The sequence below is a fragment of the Schistocerca serialis genome, chromosome 12, assembly GCF_023864345.2.
Source record: "Schistocerca serialis cubense isolate TAMUIC-IGC-003099 chromosome 12, iqSchSeri2.2, whole genome shotgun sequence".
NCBI classification, from domain to species: domain Eukaryota; kingdom Metazoa; phylum Arthropoda; class Insecta; order Orthoptera; family Acrididae; genus Schistocerca; species Schistocerca serialis.
The window spans coordinates 178,353,543-178,379,967 of record NC_064649.1 but is presented as its reverse complement, the minus strand read 5'-3'; the positions used below and the strand labels follow the sequence as shown (position 1 = coordinate 178,379,967).

Sequence of the window (26,425 nt, the reverse complement as noted above, 5' to 3'; positions counted from 1 at the left end):
TATAGCTCAAGACAGTACCACTCTAATAGATAATGTATTTGTAAAGCAAGAGGATGCAGAACTAACACATGCTTTCCCTGTGACAAATGGATTATCAGACCATGATGCACAATTGATTAACTTACAAAACCTAGCAGGGTGTAGAGTTCAGAAACCATTAAGTAACAATGTAAGGTTGCTCAGCCCAATACCTATAGAGCACTTCAAAGAAAGTTTAAGAAATGTTAATTGGGGAGATGTACCTATACAATGAGCCAAATGCTAATGATAAATGCAACATATATCTTGATAGGTTTATATCCCCTTCTGAACATTGTTGCCCAAAAAAATTACTAAATGTAACACCATTTTTCAAAGAAACATTGGATTGCTAAAAGTATTAAAATGTCTTCAGAAAGTAAAAGAAAACTGTATGAGATAGCAAGAATTAGTAAAGACCCAGGAGTAATTTTACACTATAAAGTTATTGTAACATACTGAAAGAAGTTGTCAGAAAATAAAGAGATACATATGTTAGAGATGAAATTAACAACTCGGGCAATAAAATCAAATCAATATGGAATGTTGTTAGAAGGGAGATAGGAAAAGTAACCGCGGGGGTATTTAGTATTACTATTAAGGGGAATGAGACTATTTTAACCAACAGTACACAAGCAGTTAATGTATTTAACAACTACACACGCAGCTAATGTATTTAACAACCATTTCTTAAGTGTAGATAAAAAACTTGGTGAGAACAGTTCAAGAGAAAAAAACAAGCAGCACGTGGAAGAGTCAGTTTGGAGAAATCTTAAATTAATTTTCACCTAACAACCTCTTATGAAATAAGGAAAATCATTAAATCTTTGAAAAATAAATGTTCAGTTGGAGTAGATGACATCTCTAACAAGATATTAAAACAATGTGGAAAATTTACAACTGATGTTCTGAGTCACATATGTAATGCATCACTAACTCAAGGTATTTTCCCAGACAGTTTAAAATATGTCATTGTCATAGCCTCTCTAGGAAAAATGGGACACCACATATGTCAATAATTACCGGTCAGTATCCTTGCTTACAGCATTTTCAAAAATCACCAAGAATGTAATGTACTCAAGAGTGGTTAGCCATCTCAACAGTAATGGGATACTTAGTAAATCACAGTTCGGATTTCAAAAACGCTGTTCTACTGAGACAGCTATATACAATTTCACTGTCCATGTAATAGAGTCTTTAAATAGTAAAATATCGCCAATAGGAATTTTCTGTGACTTATCCTAAGCATCTGATTGTGTGAACCATGACATTATATTACAGAACTAGCAATTCTACGGTATAAATGGAACAGCATATGAATGGTTTAAGCCATATCTACAAAAGAGGAAACAAAAAAGTTTCTTTCTATGGTTTAGATGATTTAAGGAAGTTTGCCACTTCATGTAACTGGAGTGAAATTACGTTAGGTGTTCCACAGGGTTTGATCCCGGGTCTCCTTCTGTTCTTGATATAAATGAATGACCTTCCTAACTTCTGTGAAACAAGAAACTAACCCAACACTATTTGCTGATTCTGCAAGCATCATTATTTATACAGTAAAAGAAACTCCAATAGAAAATGATACACATAATGAATTTGCAAAAGTTGTTCATCGCTTTTCTGCGAATGGGCTTGCTCTGAACTTAAAAAAAACACAGTACATCCAATTTTCTGCCACAAGGAATACAGTTCCTTCAATAAAAATAACACATCAACAGAAGTCAGTAGACAGTAGCATACTAAGTTTGTAGGTAGACGTATAGATGAGATTCTTAATTGGAAAAATTCATATTTTGGATCTCCTAAAGCGACTAGGTTCAGGAACTTTGCAATCAGAATAATTGCCAATTCTGAGGATATAGAAATTAGTAGGCTAACATACTTAGCACAATTTCACTCTCTGATGTCATACGGAATTATATTTTGGGGTAACTCAACACTTAGGCAAATGTATTCACTGTTCAGAGGAAAGAGGTTAGAATAATTTGTGGGACTCATAGTCGCACATCTAGGAATCTGTTTAAAAGGTTAGGAATTCTTACAACAGCCTCATAGTACATTTACTCACTAATGAAATTTGTTCTCAATGACATGGACCATTTTAAAAACAACAGTGACATTCATGATTATGATACTAGAAGGAAGAAAGACTTACACTCTCCTCTTCTTTACCTATATTTGGCACAGGAAGGGGTAAAATATGCTGCTGTAAAACTTTTTGATAAATTACCAGATGAAATAAAATGTTTGACAGACCATACATGAATTCTTGAATAGGAATAAATAAATTTATAAGTATAATATATGAGTTTTGTGCCATTTAATGATATGGGGTACATGATACAAATTTTAAGCATAAAAAAATTGATTCATGTATGCATTTATTATGCACTTGACACATTCCACATCATAATGGTTACTGTGAGAATGATCAATGGAACACATAACCAACAAATGAAACTGATTGTTGCCCACAGCAACAAGGCCTTGCTATGCAGACTTTGACTGCCCACTCTCTACTGCCTTTCTTACGTAAATCTTGTCCCCTCCACACTTCTCTACTGCTCCACTTCTCTGTGTGATAACACCTTCCTACATGGGCTATAGTTTTTGCAAAAATACTTAACAGCTATTTAAGAAGCATAAAAAAATCGAAAAATTGTGTAATTTAAGACAGAAATATAGTGAATACACATCTTTTATGAGTTTTTATTGTTTTTAAAAATTTAAGTGAAGGTACTCTATTTTGCAGAAACATACAGACAGAATAAAAACATTCTTGTATTCAGATTTGGGTCTGTTCGCTACTTAATAAATTCATGAATTTCATTTACAGTTTGGCACTGGAATAGACATTCCGGACATTTCTTTTGAAATCTGCCATTAACGTTAAGGACTTCTGAATCACAGAAATTATTCAATACTCGAGATGAGAGTGAACTCAAGCACAGTTTTATAAAAAATGTCAATAATCCACTCACTCTGCTATGGTCTGCTATAGGAGGAGATCAGTACAAGGAATCAGCTTCAGTTATATATTTGGCAGGATCTAATATAGCTTAAGGCATGCATGGCAGTTAAAGTTGAAAAAGTAAATTTGTTTTCACATTGAAACAATAAGAGGAATTTATAACCCACTGCCTGCCATATTGCCATATAACAACAATGGAAATTTCTGGATGAACTGAAACATAAAATAAGGACTGTAGAGGACTGATGTATCACACATGTAAACATGCAACAGAAAACATTATTCACACTAGTTTTTGAGCTCGTTACCTTCCTCCAGCAAAAATGCACATATTCACACACACAACCACACAAACTCCCAAGCACACTCTCCACAACTATAGAAAGGTTGACTAATGATTATTGAGAGCAGTTGCCTGCACAGCTGCAGGTGCTGAGGATGTAGAGAAGGACACACAAGGCAGGGAGGGATAGTGGGATTAATGTGGGGAAGATCTTTCGACAGATGACTCAGTGGCTGCACACCAAGACAAAAGTAGTGCAGAAGATAGAGGGGAAAGGAAAGGGGGGACAGGGGTGAGAGAGAGGGGTGAAGGGGGAAGATGGGGAGGGGTGAGAGAGGGGAGGATATAGGAGGGGGAGGGAGTGAGAGAAGAGGGATAGGGGCAAGAGAGGGAGGGGTTGGGAGGGGAAGGGGGAGTGGGGAGGGGAAGGGGAGTGAGGAGGGAAGTGGAGAGGGTGCGGGTAAGAGGAGGGGAGGGGAGGAAGAGTGGCAGATGGGGGGAGGTAGACTGGGAGGAGAGGGGGAGGGAGAGGTGGGAGTGAGAGAAGGGGAGGGGAAGAGAGGGGGAGGGGAGAGAAGAGGGGGGAGGGGAGGGGAGAGAAGAAGGGGGAGGGAGGGAGGGGAGAGGGAAAAAGAGAGGGGGGAGAGAGAGAGAGCCCACTTGACACGACACGAGGCAGGAGGAGGGAGCAGCAGGACATAATCTGGACAGGAAACGAATGCTGTAGACAGATGAGAGAAGGGAAAAGGTCAGGTGAGGCAGTGGTAGACAGTTAAATGGAGGTTTAGGCCAAGGGGACTGTACAAGTGCAGGATATGGTGGAGAGACAATTCCCACCTGTGTAGTTATAAGAAACTAGTGCTGCCAGGGAGTATCCAAATGGCTCCCTTAGTGAAATAGTTGTGGGAGTCACCTGTGTTGTGGTGCACAAAATGTTCGCCAACTGGTTGGTCATATTTGCAGTTTGCCATAGTTTGGAGGTAACTATTCATGCGAGTAGATGGTTGATTACTTGTCATGCCCACATAGAACACTGGGTAGTAACTGCAGCATAGCTGACACAAAACATGGTTGCTTTTAAATGTGGCCCTGCCTTTTATTGGCTAGGAAATGCCAGTGAGTGGACTGTGATAGGAGATGGTTAGGTGTGTGGGACATATTTTGCACTGGAGTTAACCACAAGGGAATGACCCATGGGGTGCATTCGCAGTAGGTTTGGAATAGGGACGGATACGGATATTCTGTAAACTGCGTGGGCAGTAGAACACTGCACGATGTGAACAGGATACTGTCTGTCAATAAGGTTTTATCGAGCTAGTCCACAGACAGATCTGCTGTGTCATCTCCTGAAACACCAGTAAACCTGTTAACCAGCCACCGACCAGCACTCCTCTGATCTGCTAGTATCACCTTGGCCTTGAAAAGATCAACAAAAAGCTCAACCACACCCTTCACCAGGTTTTCAACTACCTCTCATTACACCCTGAGATGAGGGACATTGTACCTTAAATCATACTCACATCAACCAAAGTAGTGGTTTGCCAAGCACCAGACCAACAGAATATCCTTGCCATACAGCTCCCAATCCTGCACCCCATGGGTCATTTCCTTCTGGTCAACACAGGAGCAAGACACTTCCATACACCAACCCACCATCCACCACCTCGTACTGCAGTCAAGCCATATGCATTGTAATGTTCTGATATAGGCTAGATGAAGTGTATGAGAACTTTAGGGGAGTTTCAGGTGAGACATAGTTTTCGAGCAGTCAGGAGCAAATGCCGAAAGACAAACATCCAGTGATAGCAGGTAGCTGCTTGGGTCAGCACCAAACACTGTCACAGGGAGCACCTAGAAGTGGCGTGGATTTTGGGACTCTTGGAGGATACTTGTAGGAGACTCAAACAATCGAAAAGTCAGGATGGAATGATGACAATATTATGAAAAGGATAATTGCTACTCACCATATAGCAATGATGCTGGGTCAAAGATGTGGACAACAAAACAACTTTGCGACAGTCTTTTTGTTGTGCCTATCTGACTCGGCATCTCCACTATATGGTGAGTAGCAACTATCCTTTCACAATATTATAGGAGACTCAAGGAATTCTAGAGTTTCATAACAATCAATTACTTGATTCCAACTTAACTACTACACTGAAGACCATTTATAAACATAGATGAGAGAGAACAGAAGAAGAATCACCCAGTGCTTCATTAAGTACAAACATTTGAGAGCAACATTAAAAGTGAGAAAACAGACTTAAATTGGACATTACCCAAGGTTAGTGTTGAGCGACACGTAATCCCAACACTCTGACTGAGAAATACTTGGAATACGAAAACCTGAGGCTTTAGAAAGTATTCTGACAGCACAATGTTTCTGCAGCCACCCCACTAACACTACTGGAATGTCACAGTCATTTGCCAGTCTAACATGGGGCTTTTCTCCTTCATGGTGCCTCCAACCAACTCCATTTTGCATCCTTCCCCTTCTTCTTCTCTGCTGGATGACTGCTTCTAGCATTCAGACTAACAAGCTGTACATTTGGTAGCAACAGCATCCAGCTGAAAGCTAAACATCACTGCCCTTCTTAGTACGGTAAGGAACAACAGTGTTTTACATCGCCATGCTTCACCCTGCAGACGCAGGCTTCTATCTCATGAGCAGAGGCCTCTACTTCAGCAGTTTTCTTCATTTTCCCTCTCAATCTAACTTCTGAGAAACTACTGATGCGGCTGTTCTTAGGTATAATGGTCATTCTTGCTGCATGTGCTAAGAAACTGTTTATGATTATCGTCTACTTACAACAACATGTAGATGGTTGTGGAGATACTAATTAGTTCTCTTTATCATGGCTTATACCCTGGGACAGCTGTCCAAGCATTTGCAGTTCGTAAGTTTCTTCCATTACTATTTCCCTAGAGTAACCTAAAAGCTACGATTTACGCTTGTACCTACAGTGTGTCTCTGGTTTCTTGCCTCGGAGCACTCTTGCTGACTCCCAACAGTCTCAAGCTTAACAGTGAATGATTCAATAAGTTGTTAATATATGACAGCATTTCCTTTCCAATGGCCAATGGCCTTGCCACACTGATAATACTGGTTCCCATCAGATGACTGAAGTTAAGTGCTGTCAGGCTTGGCTAGCACTTGGGATGTTGGTAAGCGGGATGCACTCAGCCGTTGAGACAACCACGTAAGGAGCTACTTCATTGAGAAGTAGTAGTTACGGTCACGAAAACTAACAATGGCCAGAACAGCAGTGGGCTGACCACATGCCCCTCCACAACCACATCCCGTGACACCTATAACCTGCTGTGGCAATCACTCGATACCATTTGGGCCCCCCAGGGCCCGTCCAGACAGAGAATTTCCTACCCAATAAAAGGCAAGGTCATGTGAAAAGTCCGAAAAGTTATACATCAGCTATGCTGCAATTACTCTGCAGCATGCTATGTGGGCATGACAAGTAACCAATTGTCTACTTGCATGAGTGGCCATCGTCAAACTGTGGCAGTCTGCAAACTTGATCATCCAGTTCCCAAACATGCTGTGTACCACAGCACAAATGACTTCAACAGCTGCTTCAGTAACTGAGCAAATGGATTCCCCTACCAGAATAGTTTCTCCGAACTACATAGGTGGGACTTCCCTCTCCAACACATCCTGCACTCACGCAATTCCTGTGATCTAAACCTCCGTTAATCAGTTCCTCATTACCTTTTCCCTTCTCTCTTCTGTCCTCACCACTCCTTTTCCCTCCAGATCATGTACTGTCTTCTCCCAGCACTCTCCCCCCACCCCCAGAGGTGGCATGCATTCTCTCTCTCCCCCCCCCCCCCCCCCTCCTTTCTACCCTTTTCCACCCTTCCTCCTTCCTTCCTGTCTCCCTCTTCATCTCTACCTTCCTCTCCCTTCCTCCCATCCCTTTCAACCCCACTTCCTTTCTCTATCTCTTACAAACTCTACCCTCTGAATTTCTTTTGTCTTGTTGTGCAGACACTGAGTCATCTGTCGAAAGACCTCCTTCACACTATCCTACTAACCCCTCAGTTCTAGTGCATTCTTCTCTCCTCCCTCCCCACCACCATCTGCACAGGCAACTGCTCTCAATAAGCGATAATCAACAGCCAGTCTCACTGCAGGAATGTAGTTGGGTGTCTGTGTGCCTAAATATGTGTACTTTTTCTAGAGAAAGTGTAAGAGCTCGAAAGCTAATATGAATACTGTTTTCTACTGCATGTTTCTATATGCCACACCTCACTCCACTGGTTTCTCTTATATTATACTGTTGTTTAGATCTAGCAAGTACATATTAAAAAGGGTTTGAGCCTATTCCTCGAGCCAATATGACATTTAAAGTTACATGCAGCAGTTTAAATAATAAAATGTGTATTAAATAAAACACTCATACTCAAATGTTTACAAGAAAGTAATCAGTTTATTTTAACTTCGAGTCTCTACTTTACATAACTTACCCCACCATCTATTACGTATAATCCTTTGTCTTTCTTCACAATATTGCAGTGAGACCTTGACACATACATTGATAGGCAATTGATTTCATTATATCGTGCCCTTCCAACTCTGTACTGTAAACAGAATTTCAACTGTTATCATATCTGTGTTACATGATATGGAGTATGTGAACTTACACTACATCTTACTTGTTGAACATGTTATACTTGTTGGATAATAGATGAGAAGCAAATATGCCTAAAATGATTGGAGTTATAAATAAAGATGTTTTTGGTTAAAATGAAAGCATGTACTGGAGATGTTATGGTAATAAAACAGTGAGACCACATGACCTAGAGAGAGACGTAAACAAATAAGACTTGTTTCTTCTCTGTAACATCTGAGATTTATAACGAGGTGCACATTTATAAGGAACTATTATAACATCTATTATTTTTGCTTATATAAGGTTCCAACTGTTTGAAGAATAAATTATGACTTCTCAATTAGATATTTTAGCTGTTGTTCTTGTTGTTGTTGTTATCTTCATTCTGAAATATGTCACAATTTTGTACAATAATAGAGAAGCAGATGTGCCTAAACAGAATGGAGCTTTAAATGAGGATACATTTGCTGAAAATAAAACCATATTTACAGAACTTGCTAATAGTGATAAAAGGGCAGGATCATGTGACACACAGAGCTATGTAAACAAATACGAACTGTTTCTTCTCTGTAACATTGGGGATTTATATTGTTACAGCTATTATTTTTGCTCATGTATAAGGCTCCCAACTGTTTCAAGAAAATTCCAATTTGACAATTAGGAGCAGCTGCAAAAGTTACAAAGTGTAACATAAAACAAACAAGGTATCTGGCCTTGTAAGTAAGATATGGACATAATGTTGAAGGAAACCACGAGTTTACACACCACACAACATTGTCTTCACTGATAATGATAAAATATTTTGATAAGCTAGATGTTAAAATAATTAAAATAAACAAATACGCCAGGATGTAAAGATCACGATAAAAAGAAAAAGCTTAGCATTGCGTGAAACTCTCTCTCTCTGTCTTGTAAATTCTTGATTGCCTTCATCATGGTGTCCATATTCTACCTACTAGGTCCAATGGCCTATTTGTTTTTTCTTATACTTCATAACTTTTGTTGCTGCTGATTGTGAAGTTAGGATTATTTTTTGAAACAATTGGAGCCTTAAGTGAGCAAAAATAATGAGTGCAATAATGGTTCCCTATAAACATCCCCCATGTTATAAGTCCCCGATGTCAATGAGAAGAAACAGTTCTTATTTCTTTACAAATCTCTCGGAGTCACAAGGTCTCACTCTTTTATCCCTACAGCATGTCCTGCAAACACATTCTCATTTTTAGCAAAAACACCCTAATTTAGAATTCCAACCTGTATACATTTGTATGTGTGGCAATGAACATCAGACAAAACAGAGATGAGCTAAGCACACTGAAAAACATTAAAGCATCAGCTTTGAAAGACTGAGAAATCAATCAGGCAAAATACAATTTTAAAAAGAGATCCACAGCAGCTGCATCAACCATAAAAAAAAAGAAAAATATAAAGAAAGAAAGAAAGAAAAATAAAGAAAGAAAGAAAGAAAAATAAATAAAGAAAGAAAAGATGTGATCTCCGTTTATCACTATTCCCTTGTCTGTTGTCTGAAAACAGAATGCACCCAGTAAAATGTAATGCACTAACTGTAGAGGGAGAACAAGGCTTGTATACAGTAAGCAGATTAAAGTGGATATAGGTTGCAGTGGTAATGCAAAGATGAAGAGGCTTGCACAAGGTGGTCCATGTGGAGAGCTACATCAAGCCAGTCTGAAGATACCATCATCTTCATCAAATCATCATCATTGTCAACAACAATTAAAACATAAAGAGACAGACCAAGGCTACTGTATTTTCTCTGTCTGAGTTTGCAGATGATATTACATCATGGCAGCAGTATATCTACATGCACACCATAAGCTGGGTGTTCCCAAGTTAGATGACAACCAGCATCCATGTGAAAGTGGAAGTGTCTTTTTCATGACAAGTTATGCAGATTATCATCATCTTGCCTTTTGCTGCTGTGGGTGTGTATACATGCCCTGCTACATTGCTGCTCAGGTGAATAAAGAGCTAGTTGTGTTTCACAGGAATGATGTTTTCTGAACTGTGTGTGAATAGGCATAGTGTTGTGGAAAACGGTGGACAGCATACTGCACAAGTTTTGCGCCAGTAACATGGAAATTAATAATACGATTTGATTTTTATTGATGCTTTTTACGTGCTTTTTTGCTTCTGGACAATTAAAAACCGATGTGATTGATCCTTTTTATGCGGTTTTTGGCTTCAGGACAGTTAAAAAAACGATGTGACTGATACTTTTTATGTGGTTTTATGCCTCAGAACAATTAAAAACCAATGTGAGTGATGCTTTTTATGCGGTTTTGACCTCAGGACATTAAAAATCGATTTTTCCCATCTTATGTGATATGACCTTGCCATGGTGGATGGGCTTACTTAACTAACAGTATCAAAACTGTACACCCATGCACACTGAGTAGTACAGTTTGTTTAAAGTCAAACATACACCTTAGGTATCGTTGTATGATTCATCCTTCATTTTTAGTCGATCACTATTAAATCATGATGCTTACAGCGCCCTCTTTTGCTACATTTTGTAACTATTTGTTTTTCTTCTGCCATACGTTTTCCCCCTTCTCCGATAATATTCCATATCAATTTGAAGTTATTCTGACCAGTGGTGTTATTTCTATAGTGGTTTGAAAGTTGAACTTTAATTATAATGTTTCTGTATTTTTAATTATTTCTAGTTCATATTCCACATCATGGTCTCTATCCCATCTCCTTGGATTATCATTAACATAAAATTAGGTAGAAGCAGAAAGTGTGAAAAAGCTATCTATGATGTTAATGTTACTTAACACAAATTTAATCTTTCATTTTGTTGTCACAATGCTACAAAGGCCAGTTCCCCTGCCCTTGGTAATCAGAAGTCCATACCTGGCTCTAAAGCTGGGTTTCTACTGGCATGAATTTCTTACAAGTAGATCCCCTGCTACCACTCCCATAATTCAACATACGTGTGGAAACATGCAATTTGCATGTTGTTATACCAACTTACACCTAACTTTTGAAAGTTAAGTGGCGTTCTACCTCCTCCACCATCATCCGCAAGTTTCAGCAACTATGATTAGTGGATCTGCTCTCATTCTACTCTGATTCATTCAACAGCACAGATCTAGAATCGTTTGTTTATTTACGTGAAAAGTTAGCGTCATACCAAAATAATGTGCTTGCTCTTCAACTAAGTAAATGAATACCTTCTAAAGTGACAAAATATTCTTAAACTATGTGACAGGGACATCTTTTTAACATTCAACAACTCTTTATAATCATTTATTTGTATCAGAGTAACATATCATCTTTCAAAGCGACGAAATGATTAAACAGTATCGTTACTGGCAGAATGGACTTGTCGAAGTTCATATTACAGCAGAACACTCAATACTGTAAAGGTATTTTTTATTTCAGTATAGTGATAATAAGGTCTTGCTTTAGTCATTGAGTGTAAGTATTATGGTGAAATAGAAGTTTATTTTTAACTTTAGAGAATTAAAACTACTCTTGTCCATCATTAAAATCCTATGCAAATATGACAGTGTTCATATTGGCGCTGTTACTGAGTGATTACTTTTCTCCACAGCTTTATAAATTCTGATTACAAAATAAGTGCTGCACCAGTGAAACAAACATATACAAATATTGCAGTGACATCAGTTTGCCAGATGTTTCAGTGTTACTTCTAATTTAATGTGAGGTGGCATGACAGCTTGCATACGTGTACTAGATCTTGCTACAGAGCCACAAATATAGCTCAAAAAAGATTTCAAAATTGATGTTACTCATTCAAAAATGATTTTAAAATGAATGCTGTCTCAAGCAGATAACTTCCTCATTAGCATACTGGATGTTCCCAAGTGATTGCTACAAGATGTTCACTTCCATACCCAACTTTAATAAGAAAATATGACCTTTTAAGTCGAAAAAACTTTTTGAGTATCCCATTCATCAAAAAACAAAGTTCATTGTATATTTTATTTTTAGTTTCAGAAATGTTGATGTGCGAAATCAGATGATTGTTTTTATACACACTGTTTATAATTCACTAGGTCTCAGTGTGGTTTCAGGCCCCAATGGTTCATATTCAAAGATGTGAAAATGTTATTTCTTTCGTGCAAGCTTCTTTTGAATCAAAAACATCTACTGAAGGCACTCTAGCTGATCTGAGTAATGTATTTGATTTAGTAAACTGGAGATACCAAGGCATTATGGCATCCACGACTTGGAACCTTTGCCTAAGGATCAATTCTTCAGTCACTGTCATTTGCAATGTTTGTTAATGATCTTCAGAGTAATTTGTCATGTATATATGTACATGATGCAGATGACACAATGACTGCAAATTCTGGAAAAGATGTGAACAAACTGAAACTACAAAACGGTGAGTCCTTCAAGTTATCAAATACTTGGTTTAATGCCAATGAATATCTGGAAAACTACTTGGCATGTATATGGATGCAGATTTTATCTGTTGCGTAAACTACATAAATGTCTTTCTGAAAAACAGTACCTTTGTTCATATTGTGCATTCTTTCACTTTTATATAAGATTTGGTTTTGTTGGGTGGGGTGATTCTCCTGGAGAAAAAAAAATGTAGCAGAAGTAGAGCATTAGCTGTTTCCATAACTGAAACATCTTGTGGGCCTTATTCCAAACAGTAAATTGTATTAATAGTTACATGTCTCTTCATACACAGTTGTCCCTTGCTTTAAAAGAAAACCACCACCAGTATAGCCTAAGGCAGCTTGTGCACAAACATAATACTTATCAAATATTAAAAACAGATACATAAACAACTAGAGAAAACGCAGTGTAGTTACAAGTGTCTAGTTACAAGACGTTTTAGTATATTACCTTCATAGGTACCACAGGTCTCACTAAAGTGGCTGAAAGAGAAGGTCTATCTTAAACTAGAAGAATATGAGAATTGTGTAGAGGTTGATCTTAATTAATAATTAATTAACAAAGTTTACAGCTTCCATCACCTGAGGAGGTGCAGTGGGGAATTAGTCCACATTAAAGAAGAATTACATGATTGTCAGAACACTCAATAAAGAAGTAGATCAGAAATTGAAATAATGGCCATAATCTAAACATACTGTCTCACAAAAGGGAAAACACTTCATCCTGACAACTCATTGAAGAGCCCAGACTACTTCTGTGCTGTAAATCTGAATAAGAAAAATAAACAGAAACCCAGGAAAAAATAACGATTATGAAGGGGGTTTCATCGAAAAATATTGTTGTTGTTGTTCTTAACTATGTGACCAATAGTTGAGATTACAGTAGCACACGAGCCATTACCAGCAATTCAATAAAGAAACTTTGGAATACCTGCTTGGTTGATGAGTAATTATTAAAGCCATTAACTCTGCTGTTGAAGAATGAGTGGGAAGATCGTCAATCACAATTTCTAAGGATTAAAACTGTTTCATTGGTTCCACAACTATGTCATAGAATTGAGAAGCAATGGAGTCCACCTGGCACAGTGATCCAGCTCGCCATCAGTGTCCGCTACACACCATGCTGCACAGCAACTGTGGTGAGCTGTACTTAATTCATATTACTTTTTTGTGACAGTAGTACCTACTGTGAAATAATTTAAAAGTGTCTACATCCAAAAACAGAGACGTTGAACGAAATATATATACACCAGCTTGACAGTTCATGGGGTCGCGGGTAAATATTCAAATGGTCATTTCTTTTGTTATGTAGTTATGACTAAGCACTTAAATTTTGTGTGCATGCTTTACACCTTCCTTTGATATTTACAAGAGCCTGGAAACTACTTTTGCAGTCTGGCAGAAAGTAGTGGAGAACATACTGAGCATAATTTCCAGTCTGCAAGTCCAGATTCCTCTTTATGCTCACTGAAAGAAAATATGCCTCTTTGCTGTTTACTCAGCAGGATCAGGAACTACGGCTATTAGTAAAACTTTTGAGTTTTAACTGATTGCTATATTCTGTAAAAGTTCACATGTACAAAATATAATAATATCCCTGATAATAATAATAATAATAATAATAATAATAATGGTAACGACACTGCTAGCCAACTAGAAAATGATTTAAATCCAAATAGAGGTGTTTTGCAGGATATGCTTCCTGCAACCACCCTAGAAGGAAAACAAAGACAGAGGATGAGATGGTCAGATGAAGTTAATCGACACCTCATGTTCTGTTATTACCAAGCAACAAACCTAGGAACCAACACAACTGGATACAGATCACAAGCATACACAACATTTATTACCGGATACCCAGAATTAAAATTTTTAACAGAACAACGACTAGCTGATCAGATCCGTGTAATAATAAAAAATAACAGGATACCCCAGTCAGAATTAGAAAACATCAAACAACAAGTACAACAAATACTGGAACAAAATAATGTGCAATCAGAAGAAGAAGAAAATACAGTAATGGACTCAAACATCCCAGAGCAAACAAACAAAGAACAACACGCACCAATTAAAAAATCAGGAAAACGAAATCTTAAGACAGCCACCAGAACAAGCACAAATAGAACACGAAGTGACACAGATGTTAGATATAGAAGAAAAATTTCAGCTAACATATATAGAATACAAAGACACAAATACAGACATTAGACCATTCTTGCATAGATCACCAAATAACCCACAAGTCGAAACAACAATAAAAACTATCAACACAATCATACACAACAAAATAAATGAAAACATAACTATGGAAGAGTTACAACTACTGGTTTATATAGGAGCACTCACTACACTAAATATACACACTAGGCAGAGATCAGAACCAACCAACACACAGAAGAAACCCACAAAACCAGCATGGCAACACAGGCTGCAGATCAAAATAGAAAAACTGAGAAAAGACATCGGACAGCTAACACAATTTATAAGAAATGAAATCTCGGAAAAAAAAATGAAAAAGGTTAGGTAAAATCTCACAACAAGAAGCGACAGAGCAATTAGACGAAAAGAAGCAGAAATTACAAGCATTAGCCAAACGACTCAGAAGATACAAAAAAAGTGAAAATAGAAGGAAACAAAACCAAACATTCAACACGAACCAAAAGAAATTTTACCAGACAATAGATAACACACACATTAAAATAAACAATCCACCAAACATAACAGACATGGAACACTTCTGGAGCAACATATGGTCAAACCCGGTACAACATAACAGGCATGCATGATGGATACAAGCAGAAACAGACACATACAAGATGATACCACAAATGCCTGAAGTGATAATTTTGCAACATGAAGTCACACAAGCAATTAATTCTACTCACAATTGGAAAGCCCCTGGAAATAATAAAATAGCAAATTTCTGGTTAAAGAAGTTCACCTCAACACATTCACATCTAACTCAATTATTTAACAGTTACATTGCAGACTCATACACATTCCCTGATACAGTTACACACGGAATAACATATCTGAAACCTAAAGATCAAGCAGACACAGCGAACCCAGCTAAATATCGCCCCATAACATGCCTACCAACAATATACAAAATATTAACTTCAGTCATTAAACAGAAATTAATGACACATACAACACAGAACAAAATTATTAATGAACAAAAAGGCTGTTGCAAAGGAGCACGAGGATGTAAAGAGCAACTGATAATAGATGCAGAGGTGACATATCAAGCTAAAACTAAACAAAGGTCGCTACACTACGCATACATTGATTACCAAAAAGCTTTTGATAGTGTACCCCATTCATGGTTACTACAAATATTGGAAATATACAAAGTAGATCCTAAATTGATACAGTTCCTAAACATGGTAATGAAAAATTGGAAAATCACACTTAATATCCAAACAAATTCAAATAATATCACATCACAGCCAATACAGATTAAGCGTGGAATATACCAAGGAGACTCATTAAGTCCTTTCTGGTTCTGCCTTGCTCTAAACCCACTATCCAACATGCTAAATAATACAAATTATGGATACAATATTACTGGAACATACCCACACAAAATCACACATTTGCTATACATGGATGATCTAAAACTACTGGCAGCAACAAATCAACAACTCAACCAATTACTAAAGATAACAGAAGGATTCAGCAATGATATAAGTATGACTTTTGGAACAGACAAATGTAAGAAAAATAGCATAGTCAAGGGAAAACACACTAAACAAGAAGATTACATATTGGATAACCACAGCGACTGCATAGAAGCGATGGAAAAAACGGATGCCTATAAATATCTAGGATACAGACAAAAAATAGGAATAGATAATACAAATATTAAAGAAGAACTAAAAGAAAAATATAGACAAAGACTAACAAAAATACTGAAAACAGAATTGACAGCAAGAAACAAGACAAAAGCTATAAATACTTATGCCATACCAATATTGACCTACTCATTTGGAGTAGTGAAATGGAGTAACACAGGCCTAGAAGCACTCAATACACTTACACGATCACAATGCCACAAATATAGAATACATCACATACATTCAGCAACAGAAAGATTCACATTAAGCAGAAAGGAAGGAGGAAGGGGATTTATCGACATAAAAAACCTACATTATGGACAGGTAGACAATTTAAGAAATTTCTTCCTAGAACGAGCAGAAACTAGCAAAATACACAAGGCAATCACTCATATAAATACATCGGCTACACCACTGCAATTTCATAACCACTTCTACAACCCTTTAGATCACATAACATCAACAGATACGAAGAAAGTAAATTGGAAAAAGAAAACACATCATGGCAAGCACCCGTATCATCTAACACAGCCACACATCGATCAAGACGCATCCAACACATAGCTAAGAAAAGGCAATATATATACAGTGAGACAGAAGGATTCATGATTGCAATACAGGATCAAACAATAAACACCAGGTATTACAGCAAGCATATTATTAAAGATCCCAATACCACAACGGATAAATGCAGACTTTGTAAACAACAAATAGAAACAGTAGATCACATCACAAGCGGATGTACAATACTAGCAAATAAAGAATACCCCAGAAGACATGACAATGTCGCAAAAATAATACATCAACAGCTTGCATTACAACATAAACTTTTAAAACAACACGTTCCTACATACAAGTATACACCACAAAATGTACTGGAGAATGATGAATACAAATTATACTGGAACAGAACCATTATAACAGATAAAACAACGTCACATAACAAACCTGACATCATACTCACCAATAAAAAGAAGAAATTAACACAACTAATCGAAATATCCATACCCAATACAACAAATATACAAAAGAAAACAGGAGAAAAAATTGAAAAATACATCCAACTGGCTGAGGAAGTCAAAGACATGTGGCATCAGGATAAAGTTGACATCATACCAATTATACTATCAACTACAGGAGACATACCACACAATATCCACCAGTACATCAATGCAATACAGCTACATCCAAACATATATATACAAATACAGAAATCCGTAATTATTGATACATGTTCGATTACCCGAAAGTTCCTAAATGCAATATAACACATACCGTACAGTTAAAAGGAAGTGACGCTTGATCAAGGTCCGCGTCACTCCATTTTTAACCGGACTTAACGTCTGAGAAAGTGAAGGAAATAAATAATAATAATCGTTTCAGAAACAGCACTATTAACAGTGCAGAGATGACCACTGTGGGAACTTCCAAGTAAAATGGTATATCATCCTGATTTCTAATCACCAAAAGTTACTTCCTTGCCAATATAGCGGAAAAATAATTTCCTCACTTGCCACGTGGTTTTGTCAGCATTGTGGGCGACACACAGTTACTTCTGTGAAATTTAAGGGAACCAGGACAGTGGAATATCTTCACAGGTTCACTTCCAGCTTTTATGGAAAATCGCATTCAACTCTGCCAAGCTCTGACGTCGTCCAAGACACCAGGCAAGCAGGCATTTGACTGACATGAACATATTGATATCCTGGTTCAAAGTGTCTCTCCTAACTGCCTCTCTGGCCATATTTATATATGGCCACAGTGGACCACCAAACGGAACATCTGCTATCAGTCGTCCTAGGAACAGGGTCAGAATCTAAAAGGCCCATTTCTCGGACACGTATTAATTAATAATAATTGTTTAACAATTTGTAATCTTCTCAATTTGTATATAAATAGAATTAAGTTTGGTTTAGTTATTAAAATGTTTTAGCTAGCTACAATTTTTTAAAGCGGAATCGACAGTAGAACAAGATCTCTGAACGGCCTTTTTAAGATTCCTTGTTCTCATAGTTATTTATGAACTGTCTCGAAACTTGCTATAGCTGTATTACTGCACTATTGCAATCGCGTACTGTAGGTACAACTTTCTATTACAAATACAAATGATAATCAATTATGAGTAAGGACTTCATTTCAAATTTGGTTTTTAGTAAATAATTTGAAAACCAAAAGAGGTAACTTATTGGTGCTACATATAGAAGATGTTTACATCTTACTGAGGATGTTTCTAAGTCTAGTATTTAGAACCTTTAATTTTTCATAAAAACCCAAATAACTTTTGATTGTGATGTACATGATGTGCATTTGTATATTATGACCAGTTTTAAGCTCTCTAGTTCTATTATTTAGTGCCACTATTTTTTCTTAAGGTCGTATATTTTGCCTGACATATGAAGGGCTTATTTCAATAGTATAATTGAATATTTCTGGTATCTCAACTGCAGATTTTTCAGCGCTCATTTAATTTTAGGACTCTGTATCTCAGAATGAACAAAAATGGACTTGTATGACTATTGAAATAAGCCCTTCATATTCATTTGATCATTCTGAGACCTTAAAATGTTAAAAATAATATACTTAAGCCTACACTGATGAAGTTTGGAGCATTTAATTTAGATTTAATATCACAATTATATTATGGTGTAATCCTTTGTATGTTAAGCACAGATGTTATGATGATGTGACATTGGTAGTAGTGAATTGGAGTAAAGCCCTGCACACTAGCTTTCCTCTGTGCCTCTTATAACGATACAGCACTTGTTTAGCCTCAAGTTAGCAGCAGTAGAATATTAGGTGCAAACTCGTTATGGTTTTACCATATGCCAATATGAGATGGAAGAGCTATTCAAGGTTTTTGCAGAATTAAAATCTGACTTTAATAATAAATTGGATACTACTTATGCAAATATTGAAACTGGAGGTATTAAGTTAAACCCAGAGGCAGATATACATTCTATATGTTTTTAAAGATATTTTATAAGTCCCTGCTTAAGTGTTGTGATGAATCCAAAAAACTGATTTTTCCCCGAGTTATTTGGAAGAGGATGATGCTAAATGAGGAACTGGTCATTCGCAGAATTCCCTTCTTGGAATGATTTTCAGGAAATGTTTAAGAAGTACTGGTTGTCCAGCACACAGGAAAAGTTAATGCTAGAGTTATTTGGCCCAAAATATTATAGTAATAGTTGGCATCCTGGTAGTTATAAGAAATACAGAATGTCCCAAAATAATGTATACATTCTTTGAAACTGAACATCTCTTTAATGAAAGGGGTTAGAAATACAATTTTAGTGGTACTAGGTGCCTCATGGCCCGACTTAAGATGGTAAATGTTCAAAGTGGTGTCTGTTCATCGCAATACACTGTCGACAAAGACTAACAACTGAGCGACATGCCAATGTTATTGTTTCCAATGGAATAGCAGGACAGACTTGTTTAATTTGCTCTCTAAGGTCATCCAGTGTGTGTGGTCTCACAGTGTAAACTGTATTCTTGAGAGTACCCCAAAGAAAGAAGTCTAGAGGAGTTAAATCTGGAGATTGAGCGGGATACTCCACACTCCATCTTCGTCCTATCCATCTGGTACGGAATGTATGATTGAGAAATGCCTTCACATCCAGGTGAAAGTGAGGTGGCACCCCATCCTGTTGAAAGTAATAATCTTCCATTCCAGACACAACGCTAAGACCAGGAGTTATCATTTACAACATTTCCAAGTACGAGTCACCCATGACAGTGTTGTTGAAGAAGTACGGCCTGATTAACCCTCTAGAAGACAGACCACACCAGACTGTTACTCCTAGTAGATTAACATGCCTTTGCTCAGCTACATATGGATTCTCCCTGGCCCAGTACACGCAATTATGGTTGTTAATTGCTCCATCAAGTTCAAACGTCGCTTCATCTGACCAAATAATTCGATCTTGGAAACATTGCTCTTCTTCACATCTGTTAATGTGCCACTCACAAAATTCGCTTCGCCTATCAGGATCATCCTCGTTAAGAGCATGGAGAAGTCTTGGAATGTAAGGCTTAAAGTTCTGAGATGGCAAAATTGTATGACCCCTGCTTCTGCAGATCCCAGTCCCATGAGAGCATTGCCTCACATATTTCTTCGGGGATCGTGTGTATGCCTGGATTACTGCATCAAAACCCTCGTTGTCTGTTGAACTTCTCTTTCGTCCGCTATGTCTCTTCTTCTCATTGTGCACTGTTTCTTCGATTTCAAACTTATCTCTGATTATTAGAATTGTTACTCTTGTTGGTGGTGGTATTCCAAATTCAGCTCCCCAATGTCTCCAATTTTTCCCGAGAACATGCAGGTTTACTGTATGATTAAATGATGATGGCGTCCTCTTGGGTAAAATATTCCAGAGGTAAAATAGTCCCCCATTCAGATCTCCAGGCGGGGACTACTCAAGAGGACGTCGTTATCAGGAGAAAGAAAACTGGCGTTCTACGGATCGGAGCGTGGAATGTCAAATCCCTTAATCGGGCAGGCAGGTTAGAAAATTTAAAAAGGGAAATGGATAGATTAAAGTTAGATATAGTGGGAATTAGTGAAGTTCGGTGGCAGGAGGAACAAGACTTTTGGACAGGGTTATAAATGCAAAATCAAATAGGGGTAATGCAGGAGTAGGTTTAATAATGAATAAAAAAATAGGAATGCAAATTAGCTACTACAAACAGCATAGTGAACGCATTATTGTCGCCAAGATAGACACAAAGCCCATGCCTACTACAGTAGTAGAAGTTTATACGCCAACTAGCTCTGCAGATGATGAAGAAATAGATGAAACGTATGACGAGATAAAAGAAATTATTCAGGTAGTGAAGGGAAACGAAAATTTAATAGTCATGGGTGACTGGAATTCGTCAGTAGGAAAAGGGAGAGAAGGAAACATAGTAGGTGAATATGGATTGGGGGGAAGAAATGAAAGAGGAAGCCGCCTTGTAGAATTTTGCACAGAGCACGACTTAATCATAGCCAACACTTGGTTCAAGAATCATAAAAGAAGGTTGTATACCTGAAAAAATCGCGGAGATACTAAAAGGTATCAGATAGATTATATAATGGTAAGACAGAGATTTAGGAACCAGGTTTTAAATTGTAAGACATTTCCAGGGGCAGATGTGGATTCTGACCACAATCTATTGGTTATGAACTGCAGATTGAAACTGAAGAAACTGCAAACAGGTGGGAATTTAAGGAGATGGGACCTGGATAAACTGAAAGAACCACAGGTTGTAGAGAGTTTCAGAGCATAAGGGAACAATTGACAGGAATGGGGGAAAGAAGTACAGTAGAAGAAGAATGGGTAGCTCTGAGGGATGAAGTAGTGAAGGCAGCAGACGATCAAGTAGGTAAAAAGACGAGGGCTAATAGAAATCCTTGGGTAACAGAAGAAATATTGAATTTAATTGATGAAAGGAGAAAATATAAAAATGCAGTAAATGAAGCAGGCAAAAAGGAATACAAACGTCTCAAAAATGAGATCGACAGGAAGTGCAAAATGGCGAAGCAGGGATGGCTAGAGGACAAATGTAAGGATGTAGAGGCTTGTCTCACTAGGGGTAAGATAGATACTGCCTACAAGAAAATTCAAGAGACCTTTGGAGAGAAGAGAACCACTTGTATGAATATCAAGAGCTCAGATGGCAATCCAGTTCTAAGCAAAGAATGGAAGGCAGAAAGGTGGAAGGAGTATATAGAGGGTTTATACAAGGGCTATGTACTTGAGGACAATACTATGGAAATGGAAGAGGATGTACATGAAGATGAAATGGGAGATATGATATTGCGTGAAGAGTTTGACAGAGCACTGAAAGACCTGATTTGAAACAAGGACCCCGGTGTAGACAACATTCCATTAGAACTACTGACAACCTTGGGAGAGCCAGTCCTGACAAAACTCTACCATCTGGTGAGCAAGATGTATGAGACAGGCGAAATACCCTCAGACTTGAAGAAGAATATAATAATTCCAATCCCAAAGAAAGCAGGTGTTGACAGATGTGAAAATTACCGAACTATCAGTTTAATAAGCCACAGCTGCAAAATACTAACGCGAATTCTTTACAGACGAATGGAAAAACTGGTAGAAGCAGACCTCGGGGAAGATCAGTTTGGATTCCGTAGAAACGTTGGAACACGCGAGGCAATACTAACCTTACGACTTATCTTAGAAGAAAGATTAAGAAAAGGCAAACCTACATTTCTAGCATTTGTAGACTTAGAGAAGGCTTTTGACAATGTTAACTGGAATACTCTCTTTCAAATTCTGAAGGTGGCAGGGGTAAAATACAGGGAGCGAAGGGCTATTTACAATTTGTACAGAAACCAGATGGCAGTTATAAGAGTCGAGGGGCATGAAAGGGAAGCAGTGGTTGGGAAAGGAGTGAGACAGGGTTGTAGCCTCTCCCCAATGTTATTCAATCTGTATATTGAGCAAGCAGTAAAGGAAACAAAAGAAAAATTCGGGGAAGGTATTAAAATTCATGGAGAAGAAGTAAAAACTTTGAGGTTCGCCGATGACATTGTAATTCTGTCAGAGACAGCAAAGGACTTGGAAGAGCAGTTGAACAGAATGGACAGTGTCTTGAAAGGAGGATATAAGATGAACATCAACAAAAGCAAAACGAGGATAATGGAATGTAGTCAAATTAAATCGGGTGATGCTGAGGGAATTAGATTAGGAAATAAGACACTTAAAGTAGTAAAGGAGTTTTGCTATTTGGGGAGTAAAATAACTGATGATGGCCGAAGTAGAGAGGATATAAAATGTAGACTGGCAATGGCAAGGAAATCGTTTCTGAAGAAGAGAAATTTGTTAACGTCGAGTATAGATTTAAGTGTCAGGAAGTCGTTTCTGAAAGTATTTGTATGGACTATAGCCATGTATGGAAGTGAAACATGGACAATAACTAGTTTGGACAAGAAGAGAATAGAAGCTTTCGAGATGTGGTGCTACAGAAGAATGCTAAAGATAAGGTGGGTAGATCACGTAACTAATGAGGAGGTATTGAATAGGATTGGGGAGAAGAGAAGTTTGTGGCACAACTTGACTAGAAGAAGGGATCGGTTGGTAGGACATGTTTTGAGGCATGAAGGGATCACAAATTTAGCATTGGAGGGCAGTGTGGAGGGTAAAAATCGTAGAGGGAGACCAAGAAATGAATACGTTAAGCAGATTCAGAAGGATGTAGGTTGCAGTAGGTACTGGGAGATGAAGAAGCTTGCACATGATAGAGTAGCATGGAGAGCTGCATCAACTAGTCTCAGGACTGAAAACAACAACAACAACAACATGTCAGCATACAACACTCACATTCTCTGTTTTCCAGTAACACTTTAGCATCCATTTCCTTTGTTCAAACGATAACGCCATGTTCGCTGACAATCCTGAAACAGAAGAAATCATTGTTATGTTTTTCACCGCCTTCTTAATTATTACCCATAAAAATTGTATTTCTGTCTCCTTTAATTAACGATATTCTCTGTTTCAAAGAGCGTATACATTATTTTGGGACACCCTGTATATTGAGTGGTAGCTAAAAAGCTGGGACACCCTGTATATTGAGTGGTAGCTAAAAAGCTCAAAATACGTGGACAATCCTATAGAGGACAGCCTGTAATTAAAGTGTTGGTGCAGAGGATACCTTACTATGTCAAGAAAGATATATAATATTTTAGCAGATGACGGCAAACTGTTTATTGACATTTATCAAAGGTATTGATATACTGAACAAAGAATGAGGAGACTACGCACAAGGTGACAACTGCCAACCAGACAATAATGAAGAGAAAGGTATCCACACACATTTTAACGAAAAAGTAATACGAAGTATTGTGAAGTAAGGATGTGGAATAATAATAGGAGAAATAATCAAGGAAGTAACGAGGCATAGACAATTCATTCTAGTAATGTAAACAACATCATCAGAAACTAGGTTGACACTTAGTGTGGTGGCTGATGTGAAGGTGGCTGATGTGAAGGTATCTCCAGCAGCTGTCGCTCCCATCAGCCACCGTGCCGAGTGTCAAATTGTTGTGTGAACAGTAATGTAAGTACTAATATGCTGATTGACTGGAGAACACCTTGCAGTTTGTTGTTCACTTTACTGATCAGATGAACACGAGCTCAATGCAACTCACTTTGCTTGTGTTGCACAATAGACAGGGCATCACACAGTTGAGTACCATCAGCTTACAGTCATGTGATGCCTTTTGATACCACTGGAAAGTTGGCGTTGTTTTGTAAACTCACGTCACCAGTTTTGTAAAGGGCCCATCGATACTGCTGTGGAGGCCGAGTTGCCACCGTGTTACGGTAGGCCGGGTTTGAGAGTTTGTGGAATGGCTTCTGGTGCAGTACACCGCTAAGACAATTTGTCCCTGGCATTATTACACAACTGCGCCCCAGGGTCAGGTGACAGGATAGGTGAATGAAGATTCAACAACACTCCAACAAATTAGCAACAAAGTCACACAAATGAATTAAAAAGGTTTACTTGTCTTTGTGACTTGTTGAATGATTAAGTCTGCAATACTGCATGTAATATAAGACAAAAGAGGCCCTCAATGGCTAAGTGCAAATGATTGAAGGTAAACTTCACAGTACATAGCAAATGAAATTTTTACAAGAACTGTCTGTTCACTTTTAAGAGTTCACTAAATGAAGTTCCCTGTCCAAGTCAGCTCTGGACGATGATCTATAAACAAGTGGGCGAGAGCTGCTCTTCTATCGTCCGAGCAGGCTTCTTTCCGTTGTCGTCTGGTCATTGGCGGACTGTAATCGGTCAGCAAGTGGCTGAGGCGAGGTCGATATCTTTACCCTCAGCGCCATGGAGGTAAGAATAAGGGGAGATGGCGCTACGAATCCCAGCCGTACTACGTTTTGAAGCCATGGGGGCGTGGCTCGCTGCCATGACACTCTGACCAAAACATTGTCAGTGTGCTATAGCGCTGCGTGTATTACAGTTGCTAATTGCACCATATACACATGTAACGTCATGAGATTGGTTGTTTCAAAGTTTTTGTTTGAAATAAAATCTCGTAAAGGTGAAATTCCACATTTCTTCTGATTAAAAATAGTTTTTAATGTAATATTACGAACAGCTAGCCTTCAATGTAAACGATACAATGTTGTTAATTCAGTAATAAACGTGTATCACAAACTGAATAATAGAAACTGAAAACTAAGTTAGCTATACCCTCCCTCCAAAGACCCATAAATACATCTTGTTTGTAATACATGCTGGGACATTTCAGTTACGTTACACTACTGGGAAACACTCTTCATTACCACCAACATTTACTGAAATGTGGTACATAGAATGGCAAATCTAAACAGTGTCCTGTTTAGGCCAGTTAATGTAGTGTTAGCTTTTAATTTGGTACATGATGAAGACAAAGTGAGTTACTCAACACTTCGATTATCGACGATACGTACGTATTATACTGAAACGTGAACTTGAAAACTAAGAATTTAATTCTTTGAATTAACATACCTTTTGCAAATGTTTTGGGTGTGTAGGGAAAACTGATGGTACAGCATTTTCTCGGAGCCTTACTGTTGAAACGGAAGTTCAGTCTATGTCCTCTTCTCGGAAATGCTGAGAACATATAGTGCTCCATTTAGACGCACACCAATTCTTCCTCCTCACGGCATTCTCCCACAGAGCTTTCCGACTTTCATTTTTAGGAAATCTACAGGAGAAAAACACGCTATAGTACAAGTACCGATGTAGCACACGTTCATTCACAATGAAGTTGTAAAATCACACTTAACGAGACAACTTACACATGAAATGTTATTCCCTTCGATTTCGCATCACAATCAGAAAGATTCGTACATCCGAACACCACACAAGTCACATAATAGCGCAAAATCCTTCCAAAAGTGAGCGACAAGCCTATGCACACAAGCTTACAGCAGCAATGTTTTGGTCGGATTGAGATGGCTACCCTCGGCTTCACATAGCTTCACAGCTGTGACATCACGGCGTCTCCCTCTATTCTTACCTCCATGCTCAGCGCCGACGTGGCGCAGGTGGAACTCGCGCAAGTGGAGAGTCTCTATGGCACTGGCACCAGCTCGCATCTTTGCACCTGTGTCTTGTTCGGATGACACAGCGCGTTGATGTATGTCAAGTTTAGAGACAACGTATCTGTAAAGAACTCTTTGGCAGTTCTGATAGCACTTTATTAATCACTATCAGGCTCAGAAAAGATCGTCCTGTTTTGGTGTAATAGGTACAGTAATACTCAACAACATTAACCC

At 38.1% G+C, this 26,425-nt stretch overlaps 1 long non-coding RNA gene across 1 annotated transcript; it reads right to left on the bottom strand.

Annotated features, from left to right (window-relative positions):
- Nucleotides 1–7,808: 7,808 nt before the first annotated feature.
- LOC126428327 (uncharacterized) lies at nucleotides 7,809–25,989 on the bottom strand. The gene is made up of 3 exons (XR_007576818.1): nucleotides 25,653–25,989; nucleotides 23,471–23,544; nucleotides 7,809–7,868 (listed from the first exon to the last, which is right to left on the bottom strand). It is a non-coding gene; the product is annotated as an uncharacterized LOC126428327 (long non-coding RNA).
- Between the last annotated feature and the right edge of the window lie 436 nt (nucleotides 25,990–26,425).